This window comes from Somniosus microcephalus, chromosome 9 (assembly GCF_052327205.1).
Source record: "Somniosus microcephalus isolate GS21.2 chromosome 9, FLI_Smic_1.0, whole genome shotgun sequence".
Taxonomy (NCBI): domain Eukaryota; kingdom Metazoa; phylum Chordata; class Chondrichthyes; order Squaliformes; family Somniosidae; genus Somniosus; species Somniosus microcephalus.
Genome location: NC_140995.1, coordinates 101,004,181 through 101,018,439, shown reverse-complemented (window position 1 = coordinate 101,018,439; position 14,259 = coordinate 101,004,181). Strand labels below are relative to the sequence as shown.

At 47.5% G+C, this 14,259-nt stretch overlaps 1 non-coding gene across 1 annotated transcript; it reads left to right on the top strand.

Moving 5' to 3' along the window:
- Positions 1-8,801: 8,801 nt before the first annotated feature.
- On the top strand, positions 8,802-8,874 carry trnaa-agc (transfer RNA alanine (anticodon AGC)). Its single transcript has one exon. It is a non-coding gene; the product is annotated as a tRNA-Ala (tRNA).
- The last annotated feature ends 5,385 nt before the right edge of the window (positions 8,875-14,259 follow it).

Here is a 14,259-nt window from a genome sequence, read left to right as displayed (position 1 = left end):
TGCTGATGACCCAACTGCCAGTAACTAATTTATGTAGCATTCACATAGTATTTTTGGGTACTGCCTTATTTTATGCACCAAAGTTACTCAACCACCAACACCACATCCTGAAACTAAGGCCCAGGTAAACTCCTCCATTACAACTGACTTCTTTTGGGAGATCACTAATACAAAAGTCAACTGGAGAGATAACAGGAAGGAAGAAGGGAAACTGCAAGGCAGATTAAGATGGGTTTGGAGTACATGTGCAAAACTGCCCGAGTGTGATTGATGAATAAGGTAGTGAGCTGCAGACCTGGCTCAAACAAGGAGGAAGTTAGTGGGAGTGGTATATAGACCTCCAAACAGTAATGCGGAGGTTAGGGATGGCATTAAATGGGAAATTAGAGATGCATGCAATAAGGGCACAACAGTTATCATGGGTGACTTTAATCTACATATAGATTGGGCTAACCAAGTTAGTAACAATACTGTGGAGGAGGAATTCCTGGAGTGTATACGGGATGGTTTCCTGGACCAATATGTTGAGGAACTAACTAGAGATCAGGCCATCTTAGACTGGGTATTATGTAATGAGAAAGGATTGTCTGTGTGGAGTTTGCACATTCTCCTCGTGTTTGCGTGGGTTTCCTCCGGGTGCTCCGGTTTCCTCCCACAGTCCAAAGAGGTGCGAGTTAGGTTGATTGGCTATGATAAATTGACCCTTAGTGTTAGGGGGATTAAGTACGTGGGGTTACGGGGATAGGGTGGGATATGTGTTGGTGTAGGGGTTACGGGGATCGGGTGGGATATGTGTCGGTGCAGGCTCGATGGGCTGAAATGGCCTCTATCTGCACTGTGGGGATTCTGTGATTCTGTGATTAATTAGCAATCTTGTGCGAGGCCCCTAGGGTCAGAGCGATCGTAATATGATAGAATTCTTCAGTAAGATGGAGAGTGAAATAGTTGACTCAGAGACTAGGGTCCTGAATTTAAATAAAGGAGACTACGATGGTATGAGGTGCAAGTTGGGTAGGATTGATTGGGTAATGGCACTCAAAGGGTTGACGGTGGATGGGCAATGGCAAACATTCAAAGATTGCATGGATGAACTACAGAATTTGTTCATCCCAGTTTGGCATAAAAATAAAACAAGTGACTCAACTGTGGCTAACGAGGGAAATTAGGGATAGCATAAGATCCAAGGAGAGGACATATAAATTGGCCAGAAAAAGCAGTAAACCTGAGACTCCAAGCTTTTATTGATGTGAAGAGAAAAAGATTGAAGTCAAGCGTAGGTCCCTTGCAGTCAGAATCAGGGGAATTTATAATGGGGAACAAAAAAATGGCAGACCAATTAAATACATACTTTGGTTCTGTCTTCACAAAGGAGGACACAAATAACCTCCCAAAGATGTTGGGGAACTTTGGGTCTGATGAAAGGGAGGAACTGAGAAATCAGTATTGTTAGGGAAATTGATGGGATTAAAGGCCAATAAATCCCCAGGGCCTGATAATCTACATCCTAGGGTACTTTAAGGAAGTGGCCCTAGAAATAGTAGATGCATTGCTGGTCATCTTCCAAAATTCGATAGACTCTGGAACAGTACCCATGGATTGGAGGGTAGCTAATGTTACTCCACTGTTCAAAAAGGGTGGTAGAGAGAAAACGGGGAATTACAGACCGGTAAGCCTGACATCGGTAGTGGGGAAAATGCTAAGAGTCCATTATAAAGGATGTAATAACAGAGCACTTGGAAAAAAGTGACCGGATTGGACAAAGTCAACATAGATTTACAAAAGGTAAATTGTACTTGACTAATCTACTGGAATTTTTTGAGGATGTAAGTGGTAAAATAGATAAGGGCGAACCAGTGGATGTGGTGTATTTGGACTTTCAAAAGGCTTTCGATAAGGTCCTGTAAGAGATTAGCATGTAAAATTAAGGCACGTGGGATTGGGGGCAAGGTATTGAATTGGATAGAGAACTGGTTGGCAGACAGAGCAAAGAGTAGGAATAAACGGGTCTTTTTCCGAGTGGCAGGCAGTGACTAGTGGAGTACCGCAGGGATCGGTCCTTGGACCCCAGCTATTCACAATATTAATGATCTGGACGAGGGAACTAGATGTACTATCTCCAAGTTTGCAGACGACACAAAGCTGGGTGGGCGTGTGTGCTGTGAGGAGGATGCTGAGAAACTCCAGGATGATTTGGACAGGTTGGGTGATTGGGCAGAAGTATGGCAGATGCAATATAACGTGGATAAATGTGAGGTTATCCATTTTGGTGGCAAAAACAGGAAGGCAGATTATTATCTGAATGGCAATAGATTGGGAGAAGGGGAAGTGCAACGAGACCTGGGTGTCCTTGTGCACCAGTCGCTGAAAGTAAGCGTGCAGGTGCAGCAGGCAGTCAAGAAGGCAAATGGTATGTTGGCCTTCGTAGCGGGAGGGTTTGAGTACAGGAACAAGGATGTCTTGCTGCAGTTGTACAAGGCCTTGGTGAGACCACATCTTGAGTATCGTGTGCAGTTTTGGTCACTTTATGAGGAAGGATGTTCTTGCCATGGAAGGAGTGCAGCGAAGATTCACCAGGCTGATACCTGGAATGGCAGGAATGATGTATGAGGAGTGATTGGGTCGATTGGGCTTGTACTCGCTGGAGTTTAGAAGAATGAGAGGGGATCTCATTGAAACTTTTAAAATTGTAACAGGACTAGACAGACTAGATGCAGGAAGGATGTTCCCGATGGTCGGGGAGTCCAGAACCAGGGGTCACAGTCTAAGGATAAGGGGTAAGCCATTTAGGACAGAGATGAGTCATTTCTTCACCCAGAGAGTGGTGAACCTGTGGAATTCTCTACCAAAGAAGGCAGTAGAGGCCAATTCATTAAATATATTCAAGAAGGAGTTGGATATATTTCTTAAGGCTAAAGGGATATGGGGAGAAAGCAGGGACAGGGTACTGAATTTGGATGATCAGTCATGATCTCACTGAATGGCGGAGCAGGCTCGAGGGGCCGAATGGCCTACTCCTGCTCCTATCTTCTATGTTTCTATGAATGGGCACTTAATATTCCTGGCTATAATGTATTCAGCAAAGCTAGGGAAGGAAAAAGGGGAGAAGGCAGTATTGATCTAAAGCTAAATAAAGAGGAGGTACTTTAAAGGTTGGCGGTCCTTAAAGTAGAAAAGTCACCTGGTCCAAGTGGGATGTATCAGAGTTAGAGGAAAGTACGGGTGGAAATTGCGGAGACTCTGGCCACAATCCTCCTTGGATATGGGGGTGGCGCCGAAAGACTAGAGAAATGCAAATATTACACCCGTTTAAAAAAAGTGATCGGGATAAACCCGGATACCACGGGCCAATCAGTCTAACGTCCGTGGTAGTGAAACTTTTGGAGACAATAAGATAAAATTAAAAGCATCTAGAAAAGTATGGGCTAATGATTCAGCACAGATTTGTTAAAGACAAATCGTGTTTGACCAACTTGATAAAGTTCTTTGAAGTAACAAAGAGGGTTGATGGAGTGTGGTTGATGTGTATATGGACTTTAAAAAGGAGTTAACAAAGTAGACTTTAGTGAAATTAAAGCCATGGGATTAAAGGGATAGTGGAAGCATATATACAAATTTGGCTAGGGGACAGAAGGCAGACAGTAGTGAATAGTTGTATTTTAGATTTTGGCGGGGGGAGAGGGGGGAAGCATAATGTGCTCGGAGGTTGGTATTTGAACCACTGCTCTGATATAAATGACCTGGACTTGGATATACAGGGCATAATTTCAAAGTTGGCAGATGACTTGAAACTCTGAAATGTAGTAAACAATGAAGAGAATAGTAACAAACTTCAGGAGGACATAGACTAATGAAATGGGAAGATACATGGCAGATGAAATTTAACATAAGTTTGAAGTGATACATTTTGTTAGTAAGAATGACGAGAGGTAGTATGAACTAAATGGTACAAGTTTAAAGAGGGTGATGGAACAGAGCGACCTGGGGCTGTATGTATACAAATCTTTGAAGGTGGCAGGACAAGTTGAGAAAGCGGTTGAAAAACCATATGGGATCCTTGGCTCTATTAATAGAGGAATAGAGTACAAAAGCAAAGCAGTTATGCTAAACCTTTTATAAAACACTGGTTTGGTCTCAGCTGGAGTATTGTGTTCAATTCTGGGCACCACATTTCAGGAAGGATGCCAAGGCCTTGGAGAGGCTGCAGAAGAGATTTACTAGAATGGTACCAGGGATGAGTGGCTTCAGTTATGTGGAGAGACTGGAGAAGCTGGGTTTTTTTTTCCCCAGTAAATAATGAGAAACTGTTTCCAATGGCAGCAGAGATAAACATAGAGAAAGGAAGTATCAAGAGGTTTAGCATCTTTGGAAAGTTGATGAATCACCAATCCCAGATGAAATGTATCCCAGGCTATTGAGGCAAGGAAGGAAATAGCGGCGGCTCTGACCATCATTTGCCAGTCCTCTCTGGCTACAGGCATGTTCCCAGAGGACTGCTAATGTTGTACCATTGTTTAAAAAGGGAGAAAGGGATAGACTGTGTAATTACAAGCCAGTGTAACCTTGGTGGTGGGAAAATTAATGGAAACAATTCTGAGGGACAGTATTAATCATTTAGAAAGTCACAGATTAATCAAGGACAGTCAGCATAGATTTGTTAAAGGAAGGTCATGCCTGACTAACTTGATTGCATTTTTTGAGTACGGTAATGCATTTGATGTAGTCTACATAGCTTTTAGAAAGGCCTTTGACAAGGTCCCACATGGCAGACTGGTCAAAAAAGTAAAAGCCCATGATATCCAAGGGAAAGTGGCAAGTTGGATCCAAAATTGGTTCAGTGGCAGGAAGCAAAGGGGTAATGGTCAACAGTTGTTTTTGTGACTGGAAACCTGTTTCCAGTGGGGTTCTGCAGGGCTCAGTACTAGGTCCCTTGCTTTTTGTGGTATATATCAATGATTTAGACTTCAATGTTGAGGGCATGATTAAGAAGTTTTCAAATTATACAAAAATTGGCTGTGTGGTTGATGGTGAGAAAGATAGCTGTAGACTGCAGGAAGATGTTAATGGACTGGTCAGGTGGGCAGAAAAGTGGCAAATTGAATGCAATCCAGAGAAGTGTGAGGTAATGCATTTGGGGAGGGCTAACAAGGCAAGGGAATACACAATAAATGGTAGGATTCTGAGAAGTGTAGAGGAACAGAGAGACCTTGGAGCACATATCCACAGATCCCTGAAGGTAGCAGGTCAGATAGATAAGGTGGTTAAGAAGGCATACGGGATACTTTCCTTTATTAGCTGAGGCATAGAATATAAGAGCAGAGAGGATATGCTTGAACTGTATAAAACACTAGGTCACAGCTAGAGTACTGTGTACAGTTCTGGTCACCACATTACAGAAAAGATGTGATTGCACTAGAGAGTGTACAGAGGAGATTTATGAGGATGTTGCCAGGACTGGAGAATTTTAGCTATGAGGAATGATTGGATAGGCTGAGGTTGTTTTCTTTGGAATAGAGGAGGCTGAGGGGAGACTTAATTGAGGTGTATAAAATCATGAGGGGCCTAGATAGAGTGGATAGGAAGCACTGACTTCCCTTAGCAGAGAGGTCAATAACCAGGGGGCATAGATTTAAAGTAATTGGTAGAAGGATTAGAGGGGAGTTGAGAACTTTTATCACCCAGAGGGTGGTGGGGGTCTGGAACTCACTGCCTGAAAGGGTGGTAGAGGCAGAAACCCTCATCACATTTAAGAACTACTTGGATATGCACGTGAGGTGCCATAAACTGCAAGACTACGGACTAAGAGTGGGAAAGTGGGATTAGGCTTGATAGCTCTTTTTCAACCGGCACAGACACAATGGACTGAATGGCCTCCTTCTGTGCTGTAAATTTCTATGATTCTAAGGATCACTAACCAGTGGACACAGATTTAAGGTGATTGGCCAAAGAACCAGAGGTGACAAGAGTAAACTTTTTTTACACAGCGAGTTGTGATCTGGAATGCACTGCCTGAAAGGGTGGTGGAAGCAAATTCAATAGTAATATTCAAAAGGTAATTGGATAAATACTTGAAGGGAAAACATTTACAGGGCTATGTGGAAAGAGCAGGGGAAGTGAAACTAATTGGAAAGCAATACCAAAGAGCCGGCTCCGGCACAGTGGGCCGAATGCCCTCCTTCTGATCCGTTTCTATGATTCTAGAATTCTATACCATCCGCCCTAATCTCCACTGGCACTGCATCCATCAACATAGCACATTTAAAATCCATGTACTTGTCCATTAATACGTCCAGAATCTTGCTGCACCCTCTTGACAAGCTCCTCCAACCCTGTAACCTTTCCTGAATATTTTTCTCTTCTGATTATGGCCTTTGCATCTCCCCTGACCACCACTGGAAGTCGAGTTCCAAGTTGCACCAGGCATACTCTTTGGAATTCTCTCTTTCCTCTATCCTTGCCACCCCCCTCCTCCCCCCATTTCTCATCTATATTCTGACCCCTGGCAACATCATCCAAAAACATGTCAGGTTCCACATGTACGCTGACGATAACCAACTCTACCTCACCACTACCTCTCCCGACCCCTCCACTGTCTCTGATTTGTCACATTGCTTGTCCGATATCCAGCACTCGATGAGGAGGGATTTCCCCCAGTTAAATATTGGATAAACCAAAGCCATTGTCTTCAGTCCCCGTCAGAAACTCCGTTCCTTAGCCACTGACTCCATCCCTCTCCCTGGCAACTCTTTGAAGCTGAACCATACTGTTCGCAGCCTTGGTGTCGTATTTGACCGAGTTGAGCTTCCAACCACATATCCGCTCCATCTCCAAGACCACCTACTTCCACCTCCGAAACATCGACAGACTCCGCCCCTGCCTCAACTCATCTGCTGCTGAATCCCTCATCCATGCCTTTGTTACCTCTAGACTTGACTATTCCAATGGCTCCATCTTCCATCCTACGTAAAATAAGCTCATAGCGCATACAAAACTCTGCTTCCTGTACCCTAACTCGCACCAAGTCCCATTCACCCATCACTCCTGTGCTCACTGACCTACATTGGCTCCTGGTCCAGCAATGCCTAAATTAAAAAATTTGCATCCTTGTTTTCAAATCCCTCCATGGCCTCGCCCATCCCTATCTCCAGCCCTACAACCAATGTTCTCTTTAAGCTGCACGGCGCTCCAGGGATCCAGTTTTTCAATGGAAAAACAGCGCATATGCGGTATTTTGAATGGGCAGTGTGGCGCCAAAATAAATTAGAGGTAACATTGCCAACAACCCTCTGAGATTTCTGCGCTCCTCCAATTCTGGCCTATTGTGCATCCCTGATTTTAATCGCTCCACCATTGGTGGCCGTGCCTTCAGCTAACTGGGCCCTAAGCTCTGGAATACCCTCCCTAACCTACTCTGCCTCTCTTCCCTCCTTTAAGACGGTCCTTAAAACCTGCCTCTTCTGTCCTAAAAACTCATGTGGCTCGGTATCAAATGTTGTTTGATAATACGCCTGTGAAGCACCCTGGGACATTTTACTACGTTAAAGGCGCTATATAATTGCAAGTTGTTGTTGACCTCTTTACCACTCCACCTCTAAAAATATGCTCAAAAGCTGTCTGTTCACTCAAGCTTTAAGCCCCATTTTGTCAGTTCTCTCTTCCTGTTTCTGTGCTTATTCCCAATTGTCATTGATAAAGTGGTTTGGAATGCTTTTCTACAGTAAAGTGCTGTATAAACTTCAGTTGTTGTCATCCTGATCTTAAATCCATTCCCTCAGTGCTGAAACTCCCTTTGCAGAACATCAGTTTTATTTCTTCCAATAAGAAATCTGACTTTTGGCTATTCCTCCTCCTTCTCCAAAACCCTTTGCACCCACTGCATTATATTACTGCCTGACACCTGTGCGAAGCAATTGGAGACTCTTCTGGAGTGTTCATCCTGGACCTTCCACATGGTGCAGGTGCGGCACTTTACACCTTTCAGTCATTCTTCTCCCCACCCAAGTGTCCATGACTACGTGCCTGAAATGTAACTTTTAAGCAGCGGCAAGTTCTTTACCGACTTGCAGGAAGTTTTAATTGGAAATCACCATCTGCAGCGGAGGATGTTGAATGGACTCCAGCACAGTACAAAGTGCAACCCTGATGCCGAGAAGACAGGGCTTCGCACCTGATGCGAAAGGCTAGCTGCACGCACCCGCAGTGCTCCTGTTGAGGCAGGGCACATGCGCCAAGGGACCCGGTGAATGATTGACAACAAAAGGGGAGGAGCTACCAGAAGATTGCAGAGCGCCTCCGCGCACACATGGCTGGGGGAGAGCGGCCTGCTCACCAGCGCCTTCGATAGCTCAGATGGTAGAGCGGAGGACTGTAGAATTTCCTAGTCATCCTTAGGTCGCTGGTTCGATTCCGGCTCGAAGGACGTATTTTTTTTACCCTTTCCCCCGTCTCTTCCACCACTCAATAGGAGCACAGGCAGCCTCAACGGGAATTAAACACTTATCGGACCGGACCAAACAAATTCCGTTTCCATTACCGCAGGGAAACGATCAGAATACGGCCGACGGAGGACGTGTCTAGGGGGCGGAGCCCACACACGGTATCGCAGTGAGAAGCGCTCCTCGCTCACCGGCAGGCGGCTCCGCACGGGACCAAGTGATCGGCGACGGCAAGCAGCAGAGCGCGCGGAGCGGCGGTTTAACGGAACCTGACGCTGCGGCCCTGCAGCACCTCCCAGTGCTCATTCCAAGATACTGACTGCCGCCGCTTACCTTTCTTCAGCCATTCTCCGGCTCTTTTCACTGTCCGGGGGATTAGCTCAAATGGTAGAGCGCTCGCTTAGCATGCGAGAGGTAGCGGGATCGATGCCCGCATCCTCCAAAAATTTTCCTCTGCATTGATTTAATTTTTTTTTTCTGGTACAGTAAAATCACTTTTAATTGACTAATACTAGTTATTGTGCTTTTAATATGCGTATTTCCAAAGTTCAAAATTATTTTTAGTACGTGTCGATAGCCTGAATGGCCCAGGAACAGGGATGGCAGAGGCGTGGACAGCCAAGTAAGGTTGACTTGCCAACCCTCCTGGAATGGGGCACAAATCTACTTCGCCCTATTACATTTCTTGCTGTAGCAGGACCACCCTCCCCCCCCGGATCATTGATATCACCAGCTGTCGCCGCAGGGAGCCAGCCCCCACTTCGAGGACACCTGAAACAGGACCGGCTGGTGGAGAAACAGCCCGGAGTCTCGGGGGGCGGCAGAGGGAAAGAGAGAGGAAGTGGGGAGAAGTGCAGGACTGGGTTCGAAGAGGATGAACAGGGACCAGAGGGTAAGGGATTGGTGGGGAAAGTGAATGACCAAGGACAGGAGGAGGGGCGGGATCATGGCTCAGGCAATGGGGAGAGGGAGACTGGGGAATAGAAACATAGACAAATAGGAGCAGGAGTAGGCCATTCGGCCCTTCGAATAGGGTGGGCGTGGGGCCCAGGAGCGTGGTGAGTGGGAGTGACGCCGAGAGAGGAGCAGCCAGTAAAGGGGTGAGTGAAACCAAGGGGCTTAACTGTGGGTATATTGTGAAAGATTGTTTCCACTGGTGGGTGAATGGAGAACAAGGGGACGGAGACCGAGGATGCTCACTGAAAGAACCAAGTGGATCGGGAGAAGGAAGGCTATTAGATCATGGGATGCTTCATGCTTCACCACGAGTGACTATTGAGGTAGAGACTGGAATATCATTTAAAACGGAATGAGGATAAGCATTTGAAAATAATGTAAAAGGCTTACAGGAGGGAGAGCCATTACCGGGGGCTAAATGGCCACCTACTGTGCTGTGAAAAGTGCCCTGAACACCGAGCCCGCTGCCCTTTGTGCAATCTCTCAGTTTGGTTCAGGTCTGTCTGTGCCGACCGGTTTTGAAACGTGAAGTCCAAATACAGATCGGATCTAACTGAGGCTCCCATTTCAGAGTTAACACTTTCACACAGAACCTGGGCCCAAACCAGAATCCAGAGAGATGGGGCCTGTTAAAAGGGGCATCGACTGGGGATCCTGGCCGCACCTGTGCAGTGCACTGGGATTATGGGTGTAGTTTCAGGGTGAATATCAGCGGGTTATAGAATCTGAGTGTTAGCAGTATTATTCATTACTAGCTGGAGTGCCCGGCGGTGCCGAGGGTTTTTTGAGGGCATGTTGTTGTTGGAAGAGAGAGAGAGAGAGACTGGGGGGAGAAGAGAGAGACTGGGGGGGAGAGAGAGACTGGGGGGAAGAGAGAGAAAGAGAGAGAGACTGGGGGGAAGAGAGAGAAAGAGAGAGAGACGGGGGGAAGAGAGAGAGAGAGACAGGGGAGTGAGAGAGAGAGAGACTGGGGGGAGAAGAGAGAGCCGGGGGGGGGGGAGAAGAGAGAGATGGGGGGGAAGAGAGAGACGGGGGGGGAAGAGAGAGAGAGAGAGAGAGAGAGAGACTGGGGGGAGAAGAGAGAGACGGGGGGGAAGAGAGAGAGAGAGACTGCTGGATTTAGTTCGGGATTAGCCTGGAGAGAGAGGGGGGGAAGGAGCGCCTCAGGCCTGGCCCGATGGACCCCTGCGAAGGAAGGAAGGAAGAAGGCGAGCTCTCCCTCCCTCTCCCACCCCTCACTCTTTCCCTCCCTCATCCTCTCTCTCTCCCTCACCCTGTCTCTCCCTGCTTTACTCTCTCTCCCTCCCTCCCCTCTCCTCTCCCTCCCTGCCCCACTCCGCTCCCTCCCTCCCCCTCTCCGCTCCCTCCCTCCCCCTCTCCTCTCCCTCCCTCCCCCTCTCCTCTCCCTCCCTCCCCCTCTCCGCTCCCTCCCTCCCCCTCTCCTCTCCCTCCCTCCCCCTCTCCTCTCCCTCCCTCCCCCCTCCCCCTCTCCTCTCCCTCCCTCCCCCTCCCCCTCTCTCTCCCTCCCCCGCTCTCCCTCCCCCGCTCTCCCTCCCCGCTCTCTCTGCCTCCCCCTGCTTTACTCTCTCCCTCCCTCCCCTCCCCCTCTCCTCTCGCTCCCTCCCCCTCTCGCTCCCTCCCCCTCTCCTCCCTCCCCCTCTCCCTCCCCTCTCCTCTCCCCCCTCCCCTCTCCTCTCCCCCCTCTCCCTCCCCCCTCTCCCTCCCCCCATCCTCTCCCTCCCTCCCCCTCTCCTCTCCCCCCTCTCCTCTCCCTCCCCCCTCCCCCTCTCTCTCCCTCCCCCGCTCTCCCTCCCCGCTCTCTCTGCCTCCCCCTGCTTTACTCTCTCCCTCCCTCCCCTCTCCCTCCCCCTCTCCTCTCGCTCCCTCCCCCTCTCGCACCCTCCCCCTCTCCTCCCTCCCCCTCTCCCTCCCTCCCCTCCCCTCTCCTCTCCCCCCTCTCCCTCCCCCCCATCCTCTCCCACCCCCCTCTCCTCTCCCTCCCCCTCTCCTCTCCCTCCCACTGTCTCTCCCTGATTTCCTCTCTCTCCCTCCCTCCCCCTCTCTCCCTTTCCTCAGAGCCCGGACGCGGTGACCCAAAGCCCCAGTGTGCGGATCAGCGCCTCAGGGCCGGCTGGTGCGCGGTCTAGCGCGTGAGGCCTGGCCGGACTCACCTTAGCTCAGGCCGCGCTCCGGGCCGCCGCCGACGTTCACGCGCGCGCTGTCTCCCGCCCTGCCAGCCTTTACCAAGATGGCGGCGATGGCTACGCTTGGCTCAGTCCCGCCCCGCCAGCCTTCACCAAGATGGCGGCGATCGTGGGGCAGGCCCAGCGGGATGGGCGGTGCCTAGCTCGGGCGTGGCTGGCGAGGAGAGGCTGAGGCTTCGAGGCCTGAGGCCTGCAGGCAGCTCATCCACCGCCGAGGGGGGGAAAGCCCGAGTCCCCTTTGCAAAAGGATTTTTTTTTCTTTTAAAACCAACTTTTTTTTTGCTGGAAATCTATATTTCAAAATAAACACACAGAAAGTGGGAAAAATAAATCAATAGTTAGGAATCAAGATGGTGGCCACTCACCTCAGCTGAGAAGGATTAGGCCCGCCCACACACGCAATGAAACGCCCCCCGTGACGCACCGATTGGTCAACCATCAGGTCACTCAACTGTAGGATTGGTCAACCATCACGTCACTCAACGCTATCCCCTGTAGGATGGCCCGCCCACACACACAATGAATCCCCCCCCCCCCCCCGTGATGCACCGATTGGTCAACCATCACGTCACTCAACGCTATCCCCTGTATGATTGGTCAACCATCACGTCACTCAACGCTAATGAACGGAATTTTGGCGTTTTTTGAACCTTTTTTGTATACTGTCCGAACAATCTTTGTTTGACCAAAAAGTTAATATGCCTATTAGACTCCCCTAATGATAAGCTTTCTTTTGATATAACATGCGTGTAGGTACGCTCTATAACTTTTGAGTGTATAGCGGACAGACAGACAAACCAACCGCTTTATTATATATATAGATTAGTGTAATTTCAGTGCATTACTATTAGTTATTGGTGGAATCAAAGTTCCTCCCACCTCTGATTTCACCCCTGCAAATCTCTCCCCTACCTTTGGTTCTCCTCTTTCTTGTCCTCTGTTTCCCTTCTTTGCCTGCTGCAACTACTGCAGAGCTAGCACTATTACATATATACAACAATTCATTGGAAAAGGGAATAGTGCCAGAGGACTGGTGGCTGCTAATGTTATTCCTGTATTTAAAAAGGGAGCTAGAACAATGCCAGGGAACTGTAGCTCAATGCCAGTGGTAGGAAAGATAATGGAACCTGTACTCAAAGAGGAACCAGATCAAATGTCATACACACACACAGCTATCAGCATAGTAATGACCTCAACTGATTCTTTTTATCTCTGTCTCCAGTCTCCTTTCCCCATCCTGGGCTCTCCCAGCTTCCTTGTTTTAGGCTACATCCCTTCCTACCTCTAGCCTAGCCCTTTCCCACTCCCACTCCCCCCACTGCCGCCATGCATGTGTTCTGAGCTCAAATGACTTTTCTGGCTCCTTTTTTTCCCCAGCAAGTTGGAAAAGGGCCTGAAATAGTCAGAAAAGCTTGGAATAGGTGTATGGTGCAAAATAATAGTAGATGGTAGACAAATCCCTTACATGTGGAGTATACTTCTGGAACCACGAAAATTAATTCTAAATAATTGAAGCTGTATCGGACAAATCCTTGCCCTTTTCTTAACACATATACACAAACAGGACTGGATTGCTACCATTTACTTATAAGGTTTATAAGAAACTTAATTAAGATTGCCTCTGAACCATTTAACATTACCCAATCTGACGTAAGAAAACTCACTAAGCACTTGGTTGAGTATAAAACAAGGCTTTAATCAACTGTTTCACAACCATGAGATTCTAGTTACATCACTAGTTCCTGGTTACAAAAACGTCCTGGGCAAGCTGGGCCCACGCCCGAATATTTATACTCCTTGGACGGCGCCACCAGCTGGCCGCCTAGTGTTATTTCATGAGTCATTTCTTCATGAATGATAAGATTCATGACACAATCCAAAGTATTTTAAAAGTTACACCTGGAACCAGTTAGCTCAGAATTTCAGAGCAGCTCAAGTCGGATGTATTCCTCCTTGGCAGAATCATCAAAGATGAAGTCAGAGATGAATGAACTGGTACCTTTATTCACAGCATCTAAATTAGAAAAACTATTACCATCACAACATTGGGCATTGAGAATTGCAATATACACTTAGGTGTCACTTAACTGACCTGTTAAATAGTTACTGCCACAAAAAGATTTAAACATTTTGAGTAACTCAAATATAGCTGGGTTCTCTTAACTACAGTATAGCATAGTTATGTTCAATGTCTGAGGTAACCATATGGCTTACAAAGGTTATGTTTACAGTTTATATTCAATGTGTCATTGACAAATTAACCACTTAAAATACATAGGCTACCCCTTGAAGTGGGTACAGATGGAATTTCATGGTATCACATGTCTGACTTTCTCTGGGACGTTGTGCTTCCTCTCTGGGACCCTTGTGGCTGGTTGCCATCTATAGCCAATGTCATCTTTGATCATTATCCTCTCATCCTGGCTTCGCTAATCCTTTTGCTCCAGTGAGTGATTAAAACAGTTTTGATACACTTTACAAGATTACTCAGTCAGTTTAAATTCTTAACATTTCTTCATTTTACAGGCTCTTTCATAACACTTTCTCTCCTTTCCTTTTTTTCTGCGTTAGGGGTTCAGTTCATTCTTCCCTGCCTGATTACCTTTTAAAGCCTTTTGTGGCATCAGTGTTAACCAGCCATTTGGTGCCAGTCTGTCAATTATTAT